At 44.8% G+C, this 27,451-nt stretch overlaps 1 pseudogene; it reads left to right on the top strand.

Moving 5' to 3' along the window:
* LOC117531594 lies at nt 1-27,451 on the top strand (annotated as a pseudogene).

The following is a 27,451-nucleotide window of genomic DNA, read 5'->3' as shown; positions in this document are numbered from 1 at the left end:
GGGTGAACAGCTGCAGGGGAGCTTTTTCATATCAGGATCACGTTGGATAAATCCATTAGTGTCCTGTGGATTACTGTAATCCAGCCTCTGTGTTCCTGTCAGTCACTCGCTCTGTGTTAGTCTGGTTTTGGAGCAGGGTGAAAGATGGCGCTCAGTGTGCAGAGATTGTTACTGGTCCTGATGCTGGGAACTCACGGTAGGTTCTCACTCTGCCCTCTGCTTCATTGTGCGTTTGAGAAATCAGGATTTGTGTTTGTTTGTCCAAGTTTTAAAAGCAGGAGAAGACATCGGGTGTCCGTTTAGTGTGATCCACATGCTTGTATGATCTCCATTCTGTTATATATATTTTTTAAATTTTTTGATGTGCTTCATCAAACAGATTGATGATCAGATTTAAAATAAATATAACTTCTGTATCTTTTGTGTTCTCTGTCTCTTTTGTGTTTGTCTGTCTGCCTAAACAGTGTTTGTCAGCATTTATGCTCAAGAGGTACAAAGATGCAACACAACAAACAACACGACAAAAGAAGACATTATTTATATGAAAGAAAACAGAGTGATTCTGCCTGATTTAGATGAACAGGGTACAGATATTTATGTGCTAAAACTGGCTCCACAACATCACAAGTTCAGTGATCCAGTAACTGAATTTTAATTGTTGGCAATTATATCATCATTACTGCAAAATGTAGTAAAGAAAAGCTTTGTGTGTGGTGGCCAAGTGGTTAATGCACTTGGTTTCAGTTCAGAAGGTTCCGGGTTCAAATCCCACCCCTGCCACATTTCTCCATGTAACGTGGAGTTGCGTCAGGAAGGGCATCCGGTGTAAAACTTGTGCCAATTCAACATGCAGATCCACCTTGGATTTGCTGTGGCGACCCCGAGTGCAAACAAGGGAGCAGCCGAAGGGACTTACTGCAAAATGTAGTAAAGAAAAGCTTTGTGTGTGTGTGTGTGTGCGTGTGTGTGTGTATTAGGAGGGTGTATCAGAGGCTTGGACCAGCAGGTCATGCAAATGTGACTGTGATGAAGAATCCCCGACTGACTTCTCCCCCATCAAGTCTCCAGCTGGTTCTCCCATGGTGCACGACATTGACTGTATGCCAGGTAAGAACCACCAGCAAGAGAGCAGTCCCTATGAATACACACAAAAAATGTGCAATCATTCACTTTTTCTTTATTTAGACTGTTTATATATATATATATATATATATATATATATATATATATATATATATATAAAGTTTTTCATTAATTTGTTTCATTATTTCATATTTCATTATACAAATACAGTATAATTAATAAATATGTGAATGAAAAAACATAATGAAAAACTATATATATATATATATATATATATATATATATATAAGGGATGAGCGAGAAGACCACTATCTGTATCTGTATTTGTTCAACCGTCTAAATGATCTGTATCCCTGTCTGTACTCTTAGTGGGCGGGGCCTAAACCGGAGGAGGTTTAACCCAAAGTGAGTTGGGCTTAAATCAGTACATTATTTTAAGTCTGAAATTGATATGGATTGACCAGAAGTTGCTATATTTATTGTTTATTTGAAAACTATTTACAGAACAGCCTCAAAATTGAGATTCAAATAAATGTTCTTAATCACAATAGTAAAGGAACTATTTTACAGAACAAGTTTTTTATAAACTCAGAACATGAATATTCTTAAGCATATGAATGAATAACAGAACAGCCTCAGAATGGACATTCAATGTAGTAGGAAATTATGAACCACTAAGTATGCATGAACAAGAGTTGTCATACTCAACACAACTTTCTTTTTTTATTTAATGATCAAACTGTGATTTTTTTCAATAATTTATTTATTTTTACTCCCTACCGTTCTTGGCATTTTTTTTTCCACACAAAGTTAAACAATACTGATTAAGGTGTGTGTGTGTGTGTGTGATTGAGTGACTGTGAGAGGGAGAGAGAGAGGTTGTTTGACTGGCCATTTTTTTTTTAATGAACTGCAGTGATAACGTGTCAGATACTGCATGCAGCCATATTCAATAAAAATATTAATATAGGCTACTTTGTGTGTTCAGCTACATGCGTGTCTGTGTGTAAGTGGTCTGTAAGACTGTTTATTTTTTAATGATCTGTGTGAAGTTGGTGATTCATGCAAACATCCAGTGATGGCAAACAGGGAAATAATATGTCAGCCTTGTTCACTGTATTCTTCTGAAAAGCACCGCATTAAGTACGAACAAAGTTTTTCAACTGAATTTATATCACCAGCCAAAATAAGAGCAAGCATACGGTTAAAAAAATAAATAAACCCGACAGTAGTGGAGACATTGACCGACGCGAGATGAGCCGTTTTCAGCTCAGTCTTGTCAAATGCACCACGTACGATACGAAACAAGTTCACCAAGTAACTTTAAATATTATACAAACCGAAAAAGAGGCGAGCTGAAGAAAACTGTCAGCCAAACTGTTGGCAGGTGTTGGCCAAATTCCAGCTGACACACACAAACATCTAAAGGGGCATTTACACAAGCATGCCTTTGCTGCACGTCACATCGCGGCCTGCGCACACAAACGGCTGAATGAATAATCTGCTACAAAATAATTGTTTTATATGCGCAGCGTCCATCGCAGAGCATGTGGCAGCCGGTACAACAACGAACAGCATCTGGCTGTGAACACAGCAGTTGGGATCGTCACGACACAGTTCGTGCTATTGCATGAAGCAAAGGCATGTTCGTGTAAATGGGCCTTACCACCGCTCGCTTGGCACTTAGAAAATGTGTGGTCATTCACACTATTAGCATGACAACAGCCAGTAGACAATCACTGTTGAGCTGGATGTGAAATTTGTCTAAGTGCCCCCACAAGTGTGGCTCTGCAAACAGACACAGTGACATGTTGGTGTGTGCGCTGAACTGACAGGGGGTCTGTCCACCCACAGGAGCGGCTGTGGAAATCTCTGGTTCTGGATGCATGGGCGCAATTTAGTGGGGGATAGGGGGGACATGTCTCCCCCACCTTTTCAACCAGGGGGGACAGAATATGGTATGTCCCCCCACCTTCTGACATATGTGTACTTGAAACATGCTATGCCAGTCTTATGTACAAACCATGTCAGAATAGTATCTTTGTTTCTGCAAGTTTGTATTTTTAGCAGCATTGACTTGTTTACAACACCTGTTTCTTGTTTGTCACATTTGGAATTTTCTGGGACTGCATTTGCCCAGATTTGAAACCAAAAATAGCTGCCTCTAGGGACTAGTGTCTACACATAAGTATCAATGGACCATATGCTAATTTACTAAATTCTGAAAGTTAGAAAAGGAAATCAGAAAAGCTATCTGGGACCTCAGAAAGCCCATCTGCAATTATTGCTTGATCTCCAAAATCAGTCTATGCAAGTGAAATTATGTTCAGCGTGAGTGTTGTCATTAGTGCCACTTCATTTATCCTAAACTTATGATCTGTTGTTTTTTCAAACTTATGCAAAAACAAATCTTGAGAAAAAATACAGTATGCAATAGTTTAATTATTATAATTATTAAGAGCCTGTTCTTTCATATTTATGAATACATTTTACCACATTGCAGTTGTTTTTTTTAATGAAAACTCAACCTATCATTCTTTTTGAGTTCTACACATGTGGTGATACCTTATTTACACCAGGATATTAATAAAATCAATGCTGGCTATTCTCAGAATGAAGTACTTATATCCACAGTTTCAAATTGTACAAGTCAAATGGTGTCCACTTTATGGTCTTCTCAAAACATTAAAATTACTGTTCTGGATGTTCAGAATGCATCTGAGCTTATCTAGAAACCGTTGGCTTCTGGGGGCCTAAAACAGCCCCCAGACCCCCAGCCTATGGGCTTCGGCCATGTGGGCCTCGCACTTTGTCCCCCCCCCAATTTCTAGTTCTAAATTGCGCCCTTGTCTGGATGTCAAGCCTGGGGAACATGTACCGTGTTTGGATGGACATGAACTAACAACTGTCCACTGTGATGCATGTGTGTTTGCTTGTTGTCCTCCCGTGGACAAACATAATGTTCATGTGTCCATGGACATACAGATATCTCTGTTAGAACGTCTGTCAGGCTTTTGCATGTGACATCACCACATATCTTTTTTAAATTTACGTGCAGTCTACCAATGGAAATGTCTCACCCAAAATACAGTTTTGCTAAAATTCAGAAGTCACACCTGCAGAATTGTACTTTTTATAATGTGAAGTCAGGATTTCGTTTATCTTTTACTGCTATCCTGCTACAGTTTGGGACATATTTAATGCCATCTGTGACACTTTCACTGGCATTTCTGCAAACATGGAAAGCAGACTTCCCCATATGTACCGGTGCAGATGCACTTTTACAATGTAGACACCACCTTTTCACAGGTAAAGTCACTATTTTAATGTTTTGATAACAAAAATCTTTCAAAATCAGGCAAATCTTTCCTATGGTGCATGATCCACGACATTACAAGCTTTTTCCCAAGTAGGTTTTTATATATTTAAATGAATTTTTATTTTATTTTGGACTGTTTGTCAAATATTGACATTAATGTCAAATATTTTCAAACTCATTTCTCTTCTGCACGACATCATCATAACTTAACTGGTGATATTTACATGCTGTTTCATCTTCCTTGTGCTGGTAACAGTGTAGGGTTGGTATTGCAAAAATGTAGATGAGTGGGTGGTTGAGTGATTCCATCAATGCTTAATTCAAAAACAATACAAGTTATCATCTTGTAATTCAACCAATCATAAAGTGCACATAATGAAGATGAGGTGTTCAGATGGTGGCTAATTTTCTTGCACCCAATCAAACAATCAATCAATCAATAAAGAACAAGCAAACAAAAACATGTGTTCATTCTGTGTTTAAGCTCATAGACGTGTCTGCCACCTGCTTGATGCAGCACCTACCTTCACTTGAGCATCAGCGAACAAGTTATGCAACCTTGGACAGAAAAAACAATACCCGCTATGTGGATGAATACAGAAAACACTAGAGCACCGCGCTCATCAAGCGCAAACCTCCTCCAGATTTTTACCTTGGAAAAAATTTTCAAGGTCAAAGTCCTGTTAGAAAGTGGCTTTTCATGAACTAAAATAATACAAAAAAATCAAAAGGGCTTTTCAAAGTTAAAATGAATCAAATATCCGCTAAATCCACAATACAGATCAGATGCAGATCAAATTTAGTCTATTCATTGAGTGTGCCACTTTGCACCTCACTGTCACAAATGAGAGCGATTGAGACACTTTTGATATAATGCAAAATGTACATTAAATGGGCTTTTCAATATTAAATTCAAATGTCCACAAAATCCACAATCTGGATCAGATCCAGGTCCAACTTTATCAGTTGATAGTGAGTGCCAGTCGGCACATCACCTTCAAATATGAGAGTGATTGGAGCATGCTTGACTAAGATATAATGTAAAATATACATTAAATGGGATTTCAATGTTAAATGTGCACAAAATCTGTAATCTTGATCAGATCCACATCAAACTTTGTCAGTTAATAAAGGATACCATCCTACATAACACTATCAAATATGAAAGAAATTGTTTTTTTTTTTACAGTGATGAATTTTTGAAAATTCGTTCAGTGTTAAAGATAGGGATTTTTCCTGACTTTGCTCTTTGACCTATGACCTTGAAAATTGAATCAGTTCTTGCTTATCTGCATATGAATCTTCAGTAAAAATGTTATAACGATATATGAAAAATTGTGGGCTCCAGGCTGTTCAAATCAGACAAACAAACAAACAGGGGTGATAACATAACCTCCTCCAACTTCAAGGCCCACTTTTATTCTCTGGTTTTTAACACTGCGTGAGTTGTGTGGTCCTCTGTTTTATTGGTTTTGTTTTATTTTGGTAGATTTTATTGGTTTTATCTTTTGTATGCTGTATGTATTTATTTATCTTGCACATTTTAGTTATTTTTATTGTTAATTTTCTTATTTTTAATTGATTTCTTGACTCTTGGGGTTTTATCTATTGTGATTCTACTGTATGTGCAGCACTGGGAACATTTTTGTTGTTAAATGTGCTATATAAATAAAGTGGATTGGATTGGATTCACTGGCGGAGGTAAAACATACAACAGAACATGGAGTAATACTGGAAGTAAAGAGTGATGGTGCGTGTGGTTGGGATGGTACCAACACTTTTTTGGTGATGCATCTTACTAATAGCAAACCGAAACACTGCACCAACATGTTTTGTCTGTATTCTGGAGCGCTGTTCTGGAGTTCATATGAAAAGACGTCACATGTTGGGCTGCCACCTGCTGAACACCGGCAACTGCTGGATGTTTCAGAAATGTGCACCCACATAAAATTACAAGTTTGGTATTTAAAGGCTACAGTCACCACAGAATCTGTATGTTCACAAACGCATATGTTGCTTGTGTCTTTAGTGAAACTATTTTGCTAATTTGATACTGAACCCAGACACCAAATGGATCCGGGCCGGATGTAGTCCAACATCTGGTACCAATACTGAAAACAGATCCAGTCCAGACAATTTTTGCACCCTGGCCCAGATCCAGCACGGCTCTACTTAACAGTTCTGGAACAGATCCGGACCAGATCTGAACCAGATCTGCAAAAGACCAACCGTTTACAGCCCATATCTGGCACGGATCTGGGACAGATGTGATCCGCATCACAGCACCGTGGCAGGAACAAGTTTTACAGGGGTAAATTCTGTGAATCCAAGGAAACTGATTTGTATCTGTAACACACAGATCAGTGTCCGTGGACTTCTAAAACTTGCTCGTCGTAAAGAAACAAACCGCTTCGCGATAAGCATTTTAAAAACCTCAGTGACAATCACGATTACAGAGTACACATTAACACCCCCCCATGATTCGCAGCATTTTCACAGCTCTGAGTTTAATGGATAGTTTCTGCCGAGTGCAGATAAAATTGCTTATCGTTATGCTAACCTCATGTTCCTGTCACGGTGCCGTGATGCAGACCACATCTGTCCCAGATCTGTGCCAGATATGGGCTGTAAACGGTTGGTCTTTTGCGGATCCAGTTCAGATCCGGTCCGGATCTGTTCCAGAATTGTAAAGTGGAGCCGTGCCGGATTTGGGCCAGGGTGCAAAAATTGTCTGGACCGAATCCATTTTCAGTATTGGTACCGGATGTTGGACTACATCCGGCCCGGATCCATTTGCTGTCTGGGAAAGGCCATTTCATTGGGGTGAAAGGTCAAGCAGGCATTTCAGGTAATTTTCAGAGAACGTATTTATCAGGATCAAACATAATGTTGGGCTCTAACTTAAGACAAAAATCTGCTGTCTGGACTAAGACCCCCATTACACTTAATACGAATGAGCACGAGCCAAGCCGACTGTAGGTGGAATGACAAAAAACAGGAGGATTCGCGCCACATCCTGGAAGGCAGGGATAAGATATGTGGCAGACAACCATCTGAACACCCAGACTGCACACCGGTTAGTGAGATTTCACTAATGGGTGAATTTTGTTGGTTTTGGTTGTTAAGTTTCTGGCAGTGTTCTACTAGAGTCTGCAGAATTATGTAATTCACAAATAGTAAGACTGTATCACAAGTGGCTTTTGAGATGTGACTTGAAGTCCACAGAAGCACACAGAGAGGGACAGACAGGTGTTGTGTGGGCCGCTGAAGAGGAGGTACTGCTGGCCCACCACCACCAGAGGGCGCCCTGCCTGGAGTGCGGGCTCCAGGCACCAGAGGGCGCTGCCGCCGACGAAGGCTGCCAGGGTGACAGCTGTCACCCATTACTGGACACAGCTGACTGCACTCAGGACGGAGGTATATCAGCAGGACAGCGTCTCCACCTCAGTGCCGAGATATCGCCTTGAGTTTAAGGTAACCTTCTCTGCAAGCTCATATTGAAGACTCTGATAAACCTTGGTAAACCTTTTCAGGACAGCTGACTACAGAAAGCTACTTGCTTGGATAAGTACTCACCTTTCCTGCTTCATTGTAACAAGAGGTGGAGGCGGCTTCTCCCCTCTCTGTCTACTGGGTGCTGTCGCACCCATACCTGTGTGTTTGTGCTCTTTCCCGCCAGCAGTACCGGATCCGACGAGCGGAGGCAGTGGCCACCTGGGAATTCGGGACTTGGCGGTTCCAGTACTTCTGGGGTTCGGTGGCAGAGGAAATCTGGGTGGTTCCGGTTCGACTAGGACGGACGCCTCCTACCTTCGAGCCTGCCCACACGACACCAGCAGATTTCGGCTTCAAACTCCAAATTATTAATTGTTGTATTGGTTGTGCTCTTTTCACAACAGTAAACTTGTTATTCACCTTTCTCCATTGTCCGTTCATTGCGCCCCCTGTTGTGGGTCCGTGTACCTACACTTTCACAACAGGATATCTCGGCCAGCGTCATGGACCCCGAGGGGCGTCAACCGGCTGTTGAACGGCCAATGGAAGACCAAGGCGCGGCGGAGGCTTCGGGAGGGGTAATCGGTGAGTTGCAGCGGATCCTCACCGCTTTCACCTCTCGGATCGATTTAATGACCGAGCAACACGTTCTCCTAAACCGCAGGGTGGAGGCTCTCGCCGCACAAGTGGAGGCGCGCCCTCCGGGCGCCGCTGCGGCTCTCCCTCCCGAGGACCCTGCGCGTGAAAGTAACGTTCCACTGGTCGTTCAACGGTCCCTTCCTCCGTCCCCAGAAGCATACATAAGCCCTCCAGAACCGTACGACGGCTGTGTGGAGACGTGCGCGGACTTCCTTATGCAATGTTCGCTCGTCTTCGCTCAGCGTCCCGTGATGTACGCAGCTGATGCTAGCAGGGTAGCTTATGTGATAAATCTGCTTCGCGGGGAGGCACGCGCTTGGGCTACAGCGCTCTGGGAGCAGAACTCACGGCTCCTTCAGTCATACGCCGGGTTTGTACGGGAGCTCAGAACGGTGTTCGATCATCCCAACAGAGGAGAGTCCGCTTCAACCGCATTACTGTCCATACGACAGGGACGTCGGAGCGCAGCTGCCTATGCAGTCGCCTTCCGCATCGCGGCAGCGAGATCCGTCTGGAATAGCACTGCCCTCCGCGCTGCCTTTGTAAATGGATTGTCTCTGGTCCTAAAAGAGCACCTGGTGGCTAAAGACGAACCGCGGGATTTAGATGGGCTCATTGATCTGGTCATACGACTCGACAACCGGTTAGAAGAACGCCGCCGGGAACGAGGCGAAGGGCGTGGCCAGGCACGCGTCGTCCCTCTCCCTTCCGGGTCCGATCGAGCTCCGCCCTCCCCACGCTCCTCTGTTCCTGCGCTCCGTGGGGTCACAGCTCCCCCTACTGACGAAGCTAGGGACACGAGTAGGGCAACATTTAGGGCACCAGATGCACAAAGGAGATGGACCCACGGAGCGTGTCTTGTTTGTGGTTCGATAGGGCACCATGTGAGAGACTGCCCCGAGCGGTCAAACGCCAAACGCCCGCCCTTAGAGACTGGGCCAGGGGTGGGCCAAAACATTCACGTGGGACATACCCACATTGCTACACGACTCCCAGTCACGATCCTGTTTGAGGATTCAACCCTGAAGGCCCCAGCACTGGTGGACACGGGCTCTGAGGGGAATCTGCTAGACAGTAGATGGGCCAGGGAGATAGGGCTCCCTCTGGTGGCTCTTACCTCGCCTGTGCAGGTTCGAGCACTAGATGGCTCCCTACTCCCACCAATCACACACAAGACACCTCCAGTAACTCTGGTGGTGTCAGGCAACCACCGGGAGGTGATCGAGTTCTTCGTGACTCAGGCCACCTCCCGTGTGGTTTTAGGATTTCCATGGATGCTTAAGCACAATCCCCGGATTGATTGGCCGTCCGGGGTGGTGGTTCAGTGGAGCGAAACCTGCCATCGGGAGTGTCTCGGTTCCTCGGTTCCTCCCGGCTCCCAAGCTAAGGAGGAGGTCCGAGTCCCGCCCAATCTGAAGGCGGTGCCAGCGGAGTACCATGACCTTGCGGACGTGTTCAGCAAGGATCTGGCTCTCACGCTTCCTCCCCACCGCCCGTACGATTGTGCCATTGAGTTGGTTCCAGGCAGTGAGTTCCCGTCCAGTAGGCTGTACAACCTCTCACGGCCGGAGCGTGAGTCAATGGAGACCTACATCCGGGACTCATTAGCCGCCGGGTTGATCCGGAATTCCACCTCACCGATGGGCGCTGGTTTCTTTTTTGTGGGTAAAAAAGATGGCGGACTTCGTCCATGCATTGATTACAGGGGGTTGAATGAGATCACGGTTCGCAACCGATACCCGTTGCCCTTGTTGGATTCAGTGTTCACCCCCTTGCATGGAGCCAGAATCTTCACCAAGCTGGATCTTAGGAACGCGTACCATTTGGTTCGGATTCGGAAGGGAGACGAATGGAAGACGGCATTTAACACCCCCTTAGGTCATTTTGAGTACCTGGTCATGCCGTTCGGTCTCACTAATGCTCCCGCGACCTTCCAAGTGTTGGTAAACGATGTCTTGCGGGACTTCCTGCACCGGTTCGTCTTCGTATATCTAGACGATATACTCATCTTTTCTCCGGATCCTGAGACCCATGTCAAGCATGTACGTCAGGTCCTACAGCGGTTGTTGGAGAACCGTCTGTTTGTGAAGGGCGAGAAGTGTGAGTTCCACCGCACTTCTTTGTCCTTCCTGGGGTTTATCATCTCCTCTAACTCCGTCGCCCCGGACCCGGCCAAGGTTGCGGCGGTGAGAGACTGGCCCCAACCCACAAGCCGTAGGAAGCTGCAACAGTTCCTCGGCTTTGCTAATTTCTACAGGAGGTTCATCAAGGGCTACAGTCAGGTAGTTAGCCCCCTGACAGCCCTGACCTCTCCAAAAGTTCCCTTCACCTGGTCGGACCGGTGCGAGGCCGCGTTCAAGGAGTTGAAACGGCGCTTCTCGTCTGCACCAGTTCTGGTGCAGCCCGATCCTAGCCGCCAGTTAGTGGTTGAAGTGGATGCCTCGGACTCAGGGATAGGAGCGGTGCTCTCCCAGAGCGGGAAGACCGATAAGGTCCTTCACCCGTGTGCCTATTTTTCCCGCAGGTTGACCCCCGCTGAACGGAACTATGACGTCGGCAATCGGGAACTCCTTGCTGTGAAAGAGGCCCTCGAAGAGTGGAGACATCTGTTGGAGGGAACAGCCGTGCCATTCACGGTTTTCACTGACCATCGGAACCTGGAGTACATCAGGACCGCTAAGCGTCTGAACCCCAGGCAAGCCCGCTGGTCATTGTTCTTTGGCCGTTTTGACTTCCGGATTACCTACCGCCCCGGGACCAAGAACCAGAGATCGGATGCATTGTCCCGGGTGCACGAAGATGAGGTCAAAACGGAACCGTCGGATCCCCCGGATCCCATCATCCCGGAGTCCGCTATCGTGGCCGCCCTCACCTGGGACGTGGAGAAGACCGTCCGGGAGGCCCTGACCCGTGTCCCGGACCCCGGAAACGGACCAAAGAACAAACTATACGTCCCACCAGAGGCCAGGGCCGCAGTCCTAGACTTCTGTCACGGTTCTAAGCTCTCCTGTCACCCAGGGGTGCGAAGGACCGTGGCAGTCGTCCGGCAACGCTTCTGGTGGGCATCCCTGGAGACCGACGTCCGGGACTACGTCCAGGCTTGTACCACCTGCGCCAGGGGCAAGGCCAATCACCAGAAGACCTCAGGGCAGCTACAGCCACTGCCCGTGCCTCATCGCCCCTGGTCCCACATCGGCCTGGACTTCGTCACGGGTCTCCCGCCGTCCCAGGGAAACACCATCGTCTTCACGATAGTGGACCGTTTCTCCAAGGCGGCCCACTTCGTGGCCCTCCCGAAGCTCCCTACGGCCCAGGAGACAGCGGACCTCCTGGTCCACCACGTCGTCCGTCTGCATGGCATACCATCAGACATCGTCTCCGATCGCGGTCCCCAGTTCACCTCACATGTCTGGAGGAGCTTCTGCCGGGAACTGGGGGCCTCGGTCAGCCTTTCGTCCGGGTACCACCCCCAGACCAACGGGCAAGCAGAGCGGGCCAACCAAGAATTGGAGCAGACACTACGCTGTGTGACAGCCGCGCACCCGACGGCCTGGAGTACCCACCTGGCCTGGATCGAGTACGCCCACAACAGCCAAGTGTCATCAGCCACCGGCCTCTCCCCGTTTGAGGTGTGCTTGGGGTATCAGCCCCCCTTGTTTCCGGTGGTCGAGGGAGAGGTCGGTGTGCCCTCGGTCCAGGCCCACCTACGGAAGTGCCGTCGGGTGTGGCGTGCTGCCTGCTCTGCTTTGTTGAAGGCCCGGACGAGGGCGAAGAAACATGCAGACCGGCGGCGGGCCCCGGCCCCCACGTATCGTCCTGGGCAGGAAGTGTGGTTGTCCACCAAGGACATTCCCCTTCAAGTGGACTCCCCCAAGCTCCAAGAACGATACATCGGTCCCTTCAAGGTCCTCAAAGTCATCAATCCCGCCGCAGTGAGGCTTCAGCTTCCGGCCTCACTGCGGATTCACCCAGTGTTTCACGTCTCCCGGATAAAACCCCATCACACCTCACCCCTCTGCACCCCGGGTCCGGCACCACCTCCTGCCCGGATCATCGACGGGGAACCGGCTTGGACCGTGCGCCGGCTCCTCGATGTCCGTCGAATGGGCCGGGGTTTTCAGTACCTGGTGGACTGGGAGGGGTACGGCCCCGAGGAGCGCTCCTGGGTGAAGAAGGGCTTCATCCTGGACCCGGCCCTCCTGGCCGACTTCTACCGACGCCATCCGGACAAGCCCGGTCGTGCGCCAGGAGGCGCCCGTTGAGGGAGGGGTCCTGTTGTGTGGGCCGCTGAAGAGGAGGTACTGCTGGCCCACCACCACCAGAGGGCGCCCTGCCTGGAGTGCGGGCTCCAGGCACCAGAGGGCGCTGCCGCCGACGAAGGCTGCCAGGGTGACAGCTGTCACCCATTACTGGACACAGCTGACTGCACTCAGGACGGAGGTATATCAGCAGGACAGCGTCTCCACCTCAGTGCCGAGATATCGCCTTGAGATTAAGGTAACCTTCTCTGCAAGCTCATATTGAAGACTCTGATAAACCTTGGTAAACCTTTTCAGGACAGCTGACTACAGAAAGCTACTTGCTTGGATAAGTACTCACCTTTCCTGCTTCATTGTAACAAGAGGTGGAGGCGGCTTCTCCCCTCTCTGTCTACTGGGTGCTGTCGCACCCATACCTGTGTGTTTGTGCTCTTTCCCGCCAGCAGTACCGGATCCGACGAGCGGAGGCAGTGGCCACCTGGGAATTCGGGACTTGGCGGTTCCAGTACTTCTGGGGTTCGGTGGCAGAGGAAATCTGGGTGGTTCCGGTTCGACTAGGACGGACGCCTCCTACCTTCGAGCCTGCCCACACGACACCAGCAGATTTCGGCTTCAAACTCCAAATTATTAATTGTTGTATTGGTTGTGCTCTTTTCACAACAGTAAAACTTGTTATTCACCTTTCTCCATTGTCCGTTCATTGCGCCCCCTGTTGTGGGTCCGTGTACCTACACTTTCACAACAACAGGTGGAATATATCACAGTATCATGTTTTGTCAGTCCATGGACCATGCAGTTCATCTAATTGCAGCACTTCATTAAAAACAAGCAATGTACATGATCCTCTCAATGCTTCCCCTCAAAATTCTCCTCACAACACCCCATAATGACAACTTGAAAATGTGTTGTTTTTTTTAATTTTTGCAAATTTATTAAAAATAAAAAACTAAGAAAACATGTGTACATAAGTATTCACACTTTTTGCTCAATATTTTGTTGTTGCACCTTTGACAGCAATTACAGCCCCAAGTCTTCTTGAATATGATGCCACAAGCTTGGTGCACCTATCTTTGGGCAGTTTTGCTCATTCCTGCAACACCTCTCAAGCTCCATCAGCTTGGACGGGGAGCGTCGGTGCACTGCCATTTTCAAATCTCTCTGAGCTCTGGCTGGGCCACTCAAGGACATTCACAGAGTTGTCCTGAAGCCTTGGCTGTGTGCTTAGGGTCATTGTCCTGCTGAAAGATGAACCGTTGTTCCAGGATGTCTCTGCACATTGCTGCACTTATCTCTGACTAGTCTCCCAGTTCCTGCTGCTGAAAAACATCCCCACAGCATGATGCTGCCACCACCATGCTTCACTGTAGGGATGGTGCCTAGTTTCCTCCAAACATGACGCCAGGTGGCCAGCTCTAGGAAGAGTCCTGGTGGATCTGAACATCTTCCATTTACGGATGATGGAGGTCACTGTGCTCATTGGGACCTTCAAAGCAGCAGAAATGTTTCTGTATCCTTCTCCAGATTTGTGCCTCGAGACAATCCTGTCTCAGAGGTCTACAGACAATTCCTTTGACTTCATGCTTGGTTTGTGCTCTGACATGCACTGTCAACTGTGGGACCTTGTATGTAGACAGGTGTGTGTCTTTCCAAATCATGTCTAATTAACAGAATGTACCCCAGGTGAACTCCAATTAAGCTGTAGAAACATCTCAAGGATGATCAGTGGAAACAGGATGCAGCTCAATTTTTAGTTTCATGGCAAAGGCTGTGAATACTTATGTACGTGTGATTTACATTTGCAAAAAACAAAACAAAACAAAAAACAAAACAAAACTTTTTGCACATTGTCATTATGGGGTATTGTGTGTAGAATTTTGCGGAAAGAAAAAGAATTTCATCCATTTTGGAATAAAGCCGTAACTTAACAAAATGTGGAAAAAGTGAAGCGCTGTGAATACTTTCTGGGTGCACTGTGAGGCATCTGATTAGCTGATGTGAAGGGCAGAGCAAAACAAAGATGCTTTTGGCATTCATCTGGTTCATCAGACACAATCTAATCACTTCAGACATGTTTTGCGCTCTTTTTAATTTGGTGGGTTTCAAGATGATAGCAATTGTTTTTGAGTTATTGTCTACACAAGCTGGCTGGGAAGGACTAACTCACTCACCCAATCATCTGCATTTTTGCTGTCCAAGCCCGACATTGTTACCAACTCAAGGAACACTAGAATAGTTGATAATGCTTTATTTTGTAAGGTTCTGCACCACAAAGATATGATACGATACGATATGATACGATGCAATACACTTTATTGTCCCTTCCGGGAAATTTGTCTTGGACTCCAAGAGCTGCACAAATAAAACTGCCATGGCATAATTACATAACTCATGGATATTGCACATAACTTAAGAGCTATAGTCTGTAACTGTGGAATGGTTTATAGAAGGGGGTGATAGATCATGTTTCAGTAGGCCACTGAAGCTTTTTTAGGGGAAGATATATTGTCCAAACAGACAAAAATTATGTTTTTTATCCAAAGATCCCTTCGGGTGGAAAATTACAACCCTTTTTAGGGTAGGAGTTAAAGGGGCCAAAACAGTGACATAGCCAAAATGTGGATTTTGACCTTTGAATATCTTTGTGCACCCTCAGTAAGCCTCATTGATCTTATGGTATATGAATGTATGGATGGAGTTCTCCCATTTAGCGTTATATTTTTCAAGGCTAACTGAGGGCGCCGCCTATAGGTGTCGCTTCAAGCCACAACTTTTGGCATTTTGGGCTACATTTGGGACCCTCCCAGGGCCTGCGCCCTGAATAAGTCTTGCTCATTTATGCATATTTGGATACACTGGGACAAGTTCTTTCCAAATTTGCATAAATGGCGGTGGCTTAATTAGGGCGCTTTTGCATAGTTGGCGCACTTTATGTTAAGAACACGATATTTGCCGATTTTCATTTGGCCATATCTCGGTGCGCCCCCTATGGATTTCAGTGAAACTTGTTTTATTATGTTCTTCTGCATCTCTGCTATTCATGATAACGATATCAAGAAGGCGCCATACCCCTATTGCATTGGCAATAGGCGTATGTGTATTAGGAATAACTCGTTGCTTAGTCAGTGACCCCAACATGCCTTTTGTTTAACTGAAAAGACTGAATAGCAGCTTCAGGTATTCTGCTATAAACATCTCAAACATATAATCCCACCACCAGTGCTGCTGTTTGCTGTGTAATACTGGGATTAGACACAATGTGGCGCTGAATTAAAAAAATAACACAATACTAAAATACCCTCGGTCATATGAGCGTTTTCTTCTTTATAATTTGCAGTTTTTTAAATAATTATTAAGATCCTACTGTCTTATGTTCAACAAAGCCCCTCAATCAATCAATCAATGACAAACAATATTTACTTTTTAACAGCACCTGCAGGAGGGCGTGCGTGTGTGTGTGTGTGTGTGTATACATGAGGTACAAGAGCGGAAGTTGTGCAAATCAAATAATATTTGTAGATCACCCTCCGTGCATTTGCAGGTATTAATGACACAAATTTAACTCTATAAGAAGTTAGCTTTGAGCTAGAGGAAGTTAGCGTTACGCGAACGTCTGCAAAGTGTCTTGTAAATGACTCCAGAGGTGTTATCAGGTTCCAAAAACAGTGTTTTTAGTTTTAGAAGTGTTTATTTCTCACTAGTGTTTACATAATATATGAGAAACATATATATACTGTAGAGGTGGGCGGATTGATCCTAATATTGATAATATCAATACCAACGCTGGTATTGATATTGAACGATCCTCATGCAAAAAGATCGATACTCAAGCTTTTTTTCTCTCCGGCGCGCAATGACTGCTGCGCACACATATTCATCAAAGTCTACTCTCTCTCTGTAAGAGCAGGGCTGCACTGTGTCACACAACACGGAGCAGCGCACCCTTGTATTGTGGTTTGTCAGCCCTCTACCTCAGGAGACTTTGTTTTAAGTTGTCTTGAGTGATATTTTTTTAAACAAAAATGTTGATTGTGATAATAAAATATTTTGTTGTCATGTACAATGTTGGGCAAAATTCTATCCTAGGTCTTTTGGATCCTTTGGATCTATGAAGCTTAAATATGAAAAAGTATCGGTATCGATATTGGCAATACTGGGCCTGTATTTACTTGGTATCGGATCAATACCAAAATTCCTGGTATCGCCCACCTCTAATATACTGTATAAACACGCAAAACGTAGCGATTTTGGAGAGACCAGCCACTGATGTCACAGTGCAGCTCGACTCTGATTGGCTGTCACCCCCGCCACTCAAACACAAAATGGAACAGATTGAAACAGAATGTGACTTTTTAACCTCTTAGAATACCTCTTTAAATATGTCAAGGTTAGCCATCTTTGAACTTGTCCAAGGTCTGTGTCCCAAGAATGGTCCCTGTGAATTTGCAGACTCTGGCAGTAATAGGACTGGACTTATGCTGAGCACAGACAGACAGACAGACAGACAGACAGACAGATGAATGCAAAGTCTTCACAATACCCAATGGCCATATTTGATGGCCTCGGGTAATAACTACAGGACTTATTTGTCTAGTCCATGAATTCACTGTTTGTTTCATAAACTCATGTCATCCATTCATGTTTCCATGACAGACACTTACTGAGCCAGCTTGCTCTTCCATGTCAAACTGGAAGTACGACAGGAGATTAAAAGATCAAAACAGGAGATAAATCTACAGCAAGCAGAGCGTGGTCATCTGTCAGCACTAATGGATGCTGCCGATCTGTCACCACGGGTGCTTAAACTGCCGGCTTTTAGGATGGGATGTGGGTCACATGGCGGTAATGGCAGGATGAGCTGGAGTTCACAGAGGAAAGGACAAAGAGATGGACAATTAAGAGTTCAGAGAGGCTTAGTGATGACCATTTGTTGGTTAGATTTCCTCTTTCATGTTGAAATATGTTTTTAATTTAATCTTTGGTGCCCTGCAGAGTGTCCATACCACAGACCGCTGGGTTTCGAAGCTGGGTCTGTGAGTCCAGACCAGATCACCTGTTCCAACCAAGACCAGTACACTGGCTGGTTCTCATCATGGCTCCCGAGCAAGGCCCGGCTCAACAGTCAGGGCTTCGGGTAGGTTCAAGGCAATAGGTACACTTTTTCAACATGTGGTTTTATTACAAGAACATCCAACTTGATTAAAGCTTGCTGCAAAAATTTTATTTCAATATCCTTAAATTGTCAAAATCTCAAAAATTTTGGGACTGTGAAGAGTGAAAGTTTCTCATATGGTTGCCCCAAAGTAAGATTTACCACAGTGTCAAACAGTGAATTTTGAATGTTCAATCACAAATCACTTCTGCCACTCGTCTCCATCTATCCCACCCTGCCAGCACTCTCTTCTTCACCACTCTATACCACATCCTTTGAACATTTAACTCCCAACCTCATCTGTGCTCCCTCTCATTCTCCATGTTGAGCTGAATGACCTTCATTCCCCTTCTCTCCAGAGTGTATGTCTCTCTCTCTCTCTCTCTCTCTCTCTCTCTCTCTCTAGGCTTCTTCTCTCTCTAGACTCCTCTCAACCTAATCCCTACTCTCACTAAAAATCACCTACCTGGAGTAACAGCAGTCTGTCCAGCACAGCCAGTTAGGGTAGTATATCATTGGGCTGCGACCGTTGGAGAGTAGTAGGAGATACAAAATTGCAACAAAATACGTGAATTACAGATTATGTAAGGATTATGTATATTAAGGAGGTTATGTTTTTTGGTCGCTTCCGTTTGTTTGTTGGTTGGTTGGTTTGTTAGCAGGATTACTCAAAAAATCCTCAACGGATTTCAATGAAATTTTTACCAGGGTTGTATCTTGGCCTAACTTAGAAGTTATTAAATTTTGGTAATGATCCGGAACACGATCCGGATCCAGTAATTTTTTTAAGGATTCTTTATCATTGCAGGATAGGCTCAATTTCAACATTTCTGCATCTAACTTCATGAAGACGGGTCACAAAGGCTGAACAAAAATTAAGTTACGACACAACAATAATTTAGCATTTGTTTCTCTTCACTGAATAAATTTGTTATTAGAAAATAAAAAAAGACTTGTGTAGTTCATGCAGTTTCTCTTTATAAATACATTTGTTGAAGATCTAAGGGTTTAACCACTGAATCTGAAACATGATGGTAGATGCGTGAAATGATGTGGAATAAGTCTCTTCACCAAGGGGTATTTAAATAGGTGGCTGGCGCAGTTTTGTAGACAGCAAGGTTTTAGCTTTATTGATAAGTGGCCTTTGTTCTGGGGCTGCCTTGGCTTGCTGATGCCGGATGGCCTCCACCCTACTGGGGAAGGCGCCGCCATCTTGTCTGCAAACACAGATAGAGCTCTACAGGGAGGGTAACATTAAGAATCTACAGCAGGCCACAGAGCAGGTGATTAGAGACCCTGTAAGGTCCTTAGACTGGGTCTCATTAACATAAGATCACTGTCCTCAAAATCATTGTTGATCAATGATCTAATTATTGATCATCACTTAGATATGATTGGGCTATGTGAAACCTAGCTTAAACCTACAGCTGTCCTCCCCTTAAATGAGGCCTGTCCACCAGCATTTACATTTAGTCACGTCCCTCGTGATGCGGAGCAAGGCGGGGGTGTTGCTGTTATTTATAAATCTAGGTTTAGCTTATTAGCTGTTGGGGGTTACAAATATCACTCGTTTGAGCATCTGATTTTCCGCTCTGCTCAGGATATTATACATTGCCATGGTCAGAAGAATAAAAATCAGTCGTATTACTTTGTCACTGTATATAGGCCTCCTGGCCCATATTCTGAATTCTTAGATGAATTTGGTGCGTTCATCTCTAACTTGTCAACTAGTGTAGATAATGTTCTGATCATTGGTGACTTTAACATTCATATAAATAAGCCTTCTGATCCCCTCTGCAAATCATTTACGGAAATTGTGGATGCATTAGGATTTCGGCAATGCATTCGGGATTCGACGCACATTAGTGGAAATACCCTGGATCTGGTTCTCGCACGTGGTATTGCTGTCACGAATATTGACATCATGCCTCTTACATCAGTGTTGTCTGATCACTCACTTATTAAGTTTACAGTTTCGCTGCTGTGTTTAGTGGAACAACAACCTTATATATCATTACGGCGATGTATCAACTCCTCAACTAAGACTGAACTCGAAGCTAGACTGCCTGATGTCTTAGCTTCACATTTGACAAATACCCAGTCAGTAGACAGACTTGTGGATAGTTTAAACTCAGTGCTCAAAACTACACTCGACATGATTGCACCACCTGTGTTAAAACCGCGCTCCCCCAAATCACAGTCACCTTGGTTCAATGATTATCTGCGTGACCTCAAGCATAAAGCAAGAGCTCGAGAATGGAAATGGCGCCGTTCAAAATTTGAAATATTTCACCTTGCGTGGCGTGATGCTATCTTAGACTATAAGCATGCATTACTGGCTACAAAGCGGACTTACTACTCTGATTTGATCAACAAAAACTAGCATAACTCAAAGTTCTTCTTTGACACGGTGGCAACACTTTTGCATGGACAACCACCTGTAGTTCGCTCTCCTTTTACAGCACAAGATTTCCTGGATTACTTTGAGAAGAAAATAGAAGACATCAGGTTAAACATATCCCGGCATGCCTTAATCCAGCCACTACACCCTGCTATTGATGTGGGCGTCACTACTGAGGTATTACCTAGAGTTACAGAATTTGACAGTGTCTCACTAGGCATGCTGACAAAACTCGTAATGTCAGCAAAAAGCACAACCTGTTTATTTGATCCTATACCAACAAAACTGTTTAAGGACCTGTGGCCCACTCTTGGGCCGACTGTGGTGGAAATGATTAATCTTTCTTTAACTTCTGGATCTGTTCCTAAATCTGCAGTGATTAAACCATTACTTAAGAAACCTAATCTTGACTCTAGTGTATTGACAAACTATCGGCTGATATCAAATCTATCATTGCTCTCTAAAATTCTGGAAAAAGCAGCTCATAGACTATCTTACTGAGAATAATCTCTTTGAGCCACTGCAGTCTGCTTTTAGAAAATATCATTCCACAGAGACAGCTCTCACTAAAGTGGTGAATGATCTTCTGCTTACAATTGATTCGGACACCACTACTGTTCTGTTGCTGTTAGATCTCAGTGCTGCATTTGATACAGTGGATCATCATATTCTACTTGATAGGCTGGAAAATCATTTTGGGATTACTGGGAGTGCCCTTGCATGGCTGACGTCATACTTGACCAGTCGTTCTCACTGTGTTTTGTACAGTAACACTACCTCTAACCTTAGTGACATGAAATTTGGGGTTCCACAGGGGTCTGTCTTAGGCCCCCTGCTTTTCTCCCTTTATATAGCACCTCTTGGGCACATATTGCGGCGTTTTGGGATTACCTTTCACTGCTATGCAGATGATACTCAGTTATACATGCCGATAACTGCTGGTAATCTCGTTCACATAAAATCCTTGGAAGCTTGCCTTGCAGCAGTGAGAAGTTGGATGTCTAGAAACTTCCTACTTTTAAACTCTGATAAGACTGAAATGATGGTTCTTGGTCCAGTGAGACATCGGCATCAATTTGACCAGTTAACGCTCAGCCTCGGCTCGTGTGTCACACATCACACTGACAAAGTGAGGAACCTTGGGGCAATTTTTGATCCTTTGTTGTCCTTTGGCCTCCACATTAGAAATATTACTAGGATTGCTTTCTTCCACCTGCGAAATATAGCGAAGATTTGTCCCTTCCTGTCTATGGCTGATGCCGAGACCCTGATCCATGCATTTATCTCTTCTAAATAGGACTACTGCAATGCTCTATTTTCTGGCATTAGGGGTCTCCAATTGGTTAAAAATGCTGCAGCCAGACTTTTGACATGAAGCAGAAAGTTCAACCACATTACACCAATTTTAGCATCCCTTCACTGGCTTCCTGTCCCACTGAGATCAGATTTTAAGGTTCTGCTACTAACCTATAAAATCATTCATGGACTGGCACCTCCCTACCTAGCTGTCTGCGGGTCACAGAGCTTTCTCTTATCGTGCCCCTGTTCTGTGGAATGATCTCCCTGCATCAATAAAACAGTCAGATTCTGTGGAGACTTTCAAGTCCAGACTTAAGACGCACTTATTTTCCCTTTCATATGGCTAGCATACTGGTACAGGTTTGTTTTACACTTTTTACTCTTTTAATTCATTTATTAGTAATTGGAGCGGGCCGCGGCCTCAACTTTACCTAAATTCTGGGTCTTTTAGTGACGTTTAGGGCTAGTGGCCGACGATCACCTTAGTATTTCTCTGTTTCTTGTTGTTTAATGCTGACAAATTATACAGTATTTTTTGTCTTTCTGATGCCTGATTCTGTTTTTTTTTTTCTCTGTCTGTTTAAGGTGCAGCTCCATCCAGAGATGGGAGCTGTATTTGTGTTGGCGATCCTCCTGTCCTCTGCGCCAATAGCATTTCTTGTATATTCGTCCGTGAATTGTTCTGTGAATTGTTCTGTAATTTATGTTTGTATCATGGCCCAAGCAGAGGGTCACCGCTTTGAGTCTGGTCTGCTTGAGGCTTCTTCCTTAGAGGGAGTTTTTCCTTACCACTGTTGCTCTGGGGGTTGGTAAGGTTAGACCTTACCTGTGTGAAGTGCGTATCTGCATATCGTAATATCTGCAATAAATTGAAATTGGTATTCCATGTGACGTCAGTGACCCTATGGCCTTGGCGGAGGTTTGCGCTCTTCGAGTGCTTCGAGTGCTTCGAGTTTTTACTTGGAATCTTACTGAAATGACAACACGTTTGTGAACAAATTGCTCAGGATGTCTGTGGACTACTATTATGCTGTTATTATTTGAAAAGAGGCTGTGGAAATACCCCAGACGGTAGCCACAGAAGGAAAAGCCCTGCAAATAATAATAAGTAAATTAAAGAATAAAATTATAAGAACGAAATAATAATAAAAAGCCTAGAGTGACTCCACAGAGAAGAAAAAAAGGCAGAATGTGTGTGGATGGCAGCGCACTCACTGACTTGCAGAATGATGTCCAGGAGAGTGACATCCTGCAGTGTCTTGTCAATATTATTGTCCCGTTAGATCTACTCTTCCCTCCGTCACAGAAGGAGGAGTAGATACAGATAGCCTTCTCACGTCTCAGGAATGACCAGTATACGAACCTCCACTGGCTGGACTCTTGGATCGTCTCGAAGCGTTTCTCGACATCCTGGAACAGCAACTTCTCTGCGCAGCCCGTCTCACGTTTTTTCGTCTTTCTGTCATGAAATGAGTCAAATTTTCGTGATTTAAAACTATTACTAACCTTACTCCTACCCCTAACCTTAACCATAACCTAACCATACTCCTACTCCCCCGACCCCCCGCTTCACTTTTAATTTTGTGCAGCCATCACGGAATGAATTAGAATGAATTTGTGCTGCTGTGATGAAAATGAGGCGCTTTTCATCACAATATCACGAACCAATACATTAATGTATATTTCATGCTGTTGAATCATGACTTGCCGCGAGACTGGGTTGAAAATACACAACACAGTATATCAGATTACAGAGGATAACACAAAAAACAAACTTATTTCCATTGTGGTCCTGGAAAAAAAAAAAGAAAAAAAAAAAGTCCGGATCCTGTCCCTCCTTATCAGCCTTCACACAGGTCTCATCCTGGAGCAAATAATGATACCCCCTGTATTGGGAGCTTTCCACAACAGCTCGCTCTGTGTGATCAAGGTCCGTCATGTTAACTTGACTGACAGCCGGAGCCGGTGAGCGGAATGGAAGCTCCTCCCATTTGATGATGCCCTGGGGCGAATTTTCGCAGCAAAAGCAGAGCGTCCGTCGCCACGCAACCCCCGTGAATTTGTAGCGTCTCATAGCACCCGGTGTGAACGCGTTTTGATGAAAATCATCATCTATTTTTGCCATTCCTGCTCCTGCCTGCTCCCGTTCATTTTTATTCCCGTCCCATCCCAATCACGGGATTGATAAAATTTTGACTCCCATCCCGCGGGAATCCCGCAGGAATCACGTGACCCACGGGAATTCCCGAAAAATGTCATCCTCTACTCTCCAGTCATGTACAGTGAGGAAAATAAGTATTTGAACACCCTGCGATTTTGCAAGTTCTCCCCCTTAGAAATCATGGAGGGGTCTGAAATTTTCATCTTAGGTGCATGTCCACTGTGAGAGATATAATCCAAAAAAAAAAAAAAAAAAAAAAAATCCGGAAATCACAATGTATCATTTTTTTAAATAATTTATTTGCATGTTACTGCTGCAAATAAGTGATTCAACACTTGTGAAAATCAATGTTAATATTTGGTACAGTAGCCTTTGTTTGCAAGTACAGAGGTCAAATGTTTCCTGTATTTTTTCACCAGGTTTGCACACACTGCCGCAGGGATTTTGGTCCACTCCTCCATACAGATCTCTAGATCAGCCAGGTTATTGGGCTGTCGCTGAGAAACACAGAGTTTGAGCTCCCTCCAAAGATTTTCTATTGGATTTAGGTCTGGAGACTGGCTAGGCCACTCCAGAACCTTGATATGCTTCTTACGGAGCCATTCCTTGGTTATCCTGGCTGTGTGCTTCGGGTCATTGTCATGTTGGAAGACCCATCCACGACCCATCTTCAATGCTCTAACTGAGGGAAGGAGGTTGTTCCTCAAAATCTCGCAATACATGGCCCCGGTCATCCTCTCCTTAATACAGTGCAATCGTTCTGTCCCATGTGCAGAAAAACACCCCAAAGCATGATGCTTCCACCCCCATGCTTCACAGTAGGGACGGTGTTTTTGGGATGGTACTCAACATTCTTCTTCCTCCAAACACGGCAAGTGGAATTAAGACCAAAAAGTTCTATTTTGGTCTCATCTGTCCACATAACTTTCTCCAATGACTCCTCTGGATCATCCAAATGGTCATGGGCAAACTTAAGACGGGCCTGGACGTGTGCTGATTTAAGCAGGGGAACCTTCCGTGCCATGCATAATTTTAACCCATGACGTCTTAGTGTATTACCACAGCAACCTTGGAAACAGTGGTGCCAGCTCTCTTCAGGTCATTGACCAGCTCCTCCGTGCAGTTCTGGGCTGATTCCTCACCTTTCTTAGGATCATTGATACGCCACAAGGTGGGATCTTGCATGGAGCCCCAGTCCGAGGGAGATTGACAGTCATGTTTAGCTTCTTCCATTTTCTAATAATTGCTCCAACAGTTCATCTTTTTTTTCACCAAGATGCTTGTCAAGTGCCCTGTAGCCCTTTCCAGCCTTGTGGAGGTCTACAATTTTATCTCTGGTGTCTTTGGACAGCTCTTTGGTCTTAGCCATGTTAGTAGTTGGAGTCTTACTGATTGTGTGGGGTGGACAGGTGTCTTTATGCAGCTAAAGACATCAAATAGGTGCTTCTAATTTGGAATAAGTGGAGTGGATGTGAACTTTTTAGAGGCAAACTAACGGGTCTTTGAGGGCCAGAATTTTTGGTGATTGGCAGGTGTTCAAATACTTATTTGCAAATCATACATTGTGATTTCCGGATTTTTTTTTTTTTTTTTTGGATTATGTCTCTCACAGTGGACATGCACCTAAGATGAAAATTTCGGACTCCTCCATGATTTCTAAGTGAGAGAACTTGCAAGATCACAGGGTGTTCAAATACTTATTTTCCTCACTGTAAATGGAAGAGTGTGCCATCAACTTCTCACATGCTGTGCACTCTCTGACTCACAGAAAATGTTTTGTGGTAATTTTTTCTGTTGTGAGAGTAGCATACCCGTTACTCACGCAAAGAGAATGCAAACCACTGGCAAAATTTGGGGGCTCCCTCGCGCATTCCATTTGCAGTCTGTTTGCAGCCCAGTGAGATACCACCCCTAATGCTGACGTTTCAAATTCACAAAATACAGACACTATAAGCACTCACTATATGTCCTTTGACCTTCAGACTTCACCTATTTCTCCTGCTTGCTCAGGGTAGGGGTAAGGGTTAAGCCTTACTCATGTGAAATGGCTTGGGGTGATGTATGTTGCATTTTGTCACTTTATGAATAAATTTAATTTAAAGAAATTCAGACACTTCCTAAAGTGAACAACTTTGTTACTGATGGCAATAAAACTCTGGCATCCTGTTGGTACCAGCATTAAAAGAGTAGCTGTTCCACTGATGGTCACTGATATTTAACTACTGGACATTACAGATGATGCCTGCACACCGTCGTCAGCAACCAGAGGAGCCTCTTCAGCCAGAGACTGCTCCTTCCCAAGTGCAGGACCAACAGACGGAAAAACATCTTTGTCCCTCAGACTATCAGACTATCAAGTCCTCACTCAGGGGGAGGAGGATTAATAGGAAGACAGGGGATGGGAAGGAGAGGAACAGTAGTAGTCAGTAAACCAGTATGTCTGGTATTTATATTATATTTATATTGATACTCTGTGTGCTTCTTACCCTATGTGCTGCTATACAATGTGGCTGGAACCTCAATTTCCCTGAGGGAGTCTTCCCAAGGGATCAATAAAATTCTGTCTAATCTAATCTGGTATCGTGTGTGTGTGTGGTGTGTAAAATCTAATTGCCACTGTTGTGTTACTCTCCAGGTGTGCGTGGCTGTCTAAGTTCAGGACAGCAATCAGTGGCTGCAGATTGACCTGATGGAGGTGATGGTGGTGTCTGGGGTCCTCACCCAATGGCCGCTGTGACGCTGACGAATGGGTCACCAAGTACAGCATTCAGTACCGCACCGACGAAAGACTCAACTGGATCTATTACAAAGACCAGAGCGGAAACAACAGGGTCAGTAACTTGAAGTAAAAAGTTGCAATTTTTCAAGAACTGATTGGAATACACAATTACAGCAACATAAAACACACCCTTGCCATGTATCCTAATATTAAATTGCAATATTTATTACTATAAAAGACACAAATGATTTAGGTTTATTAGTTTATTCATAAAAATGTTAAATCTCATCATCCACCTTTTTCCTCTTTAGGTATTTTACGGAAACTCTGACCGCTCCTCCTCTGTGCAGACCCTCCTACGGCCGCCCATCGCGGCGCGCTATATCCGCCTGCTCCCCCTCGGATGGCACACGCGCATCGCTCTGCGCCTCGAGCTGCTGTCTGCATGAACAAATGCGTGTGACTTCATCCTCCCCCCTTGTCCTTAAACCACACCTGACCCTGTTCTTTAGACCCCAAGATCTGTGTGGCCTCCGCGTAACCTTTAAACCGTTTATAGAATAAATGTGAGTCAGTTTGGTGGTGAATGCATTCAGCTTGTTTGAAGCTTTTGCATTCACACTCACAAGCTCTGTCCTTCATTGTCTCTGCCAAACCGGCCTCGCACTGCAGGCTTCAATTTGGAGAGTTCTCAATAGGTTGTTCCATTTGTGATGAAAATGGCATAATTTCAAAGCGGTAATTAGCTTAGCTGTGGAGAGGGAGCGTTGCTATGGAGGTTGTATCCACAGGTTCTCTTCCAAGCCATCTGTTTCTTTCTCTGACAGTTTTTGAATGTTCACTGATATTTAACGGTCAACAGAGTCTGTGCTCCTCTCAGTTTTTTCGACTCTACGTACTTTAGGCACAGCTTTAAAAATGAGACTG

This window comes from Thalassophryne amazonica, chromosome 2 (genome assembly GCF_902500255.1).
Source record: "Thalassophryne amazonica chromosome 2, fThaAma1.1, whole genome shotgun sequence".
Taxonomy (NCBI): domain Eukaryota; kingdom Metazoa; phylum Chordata; class Actinopteri; order Batrachoidiformes; family Batrachoididae; genus Thalassophryne; species Thalassophryne amazonica.
The sequence above is the reverse complement of the archived record's forward strand: the minus strand, read 5'-3'. Positions and strand labels throughout refer to the sequence as shown.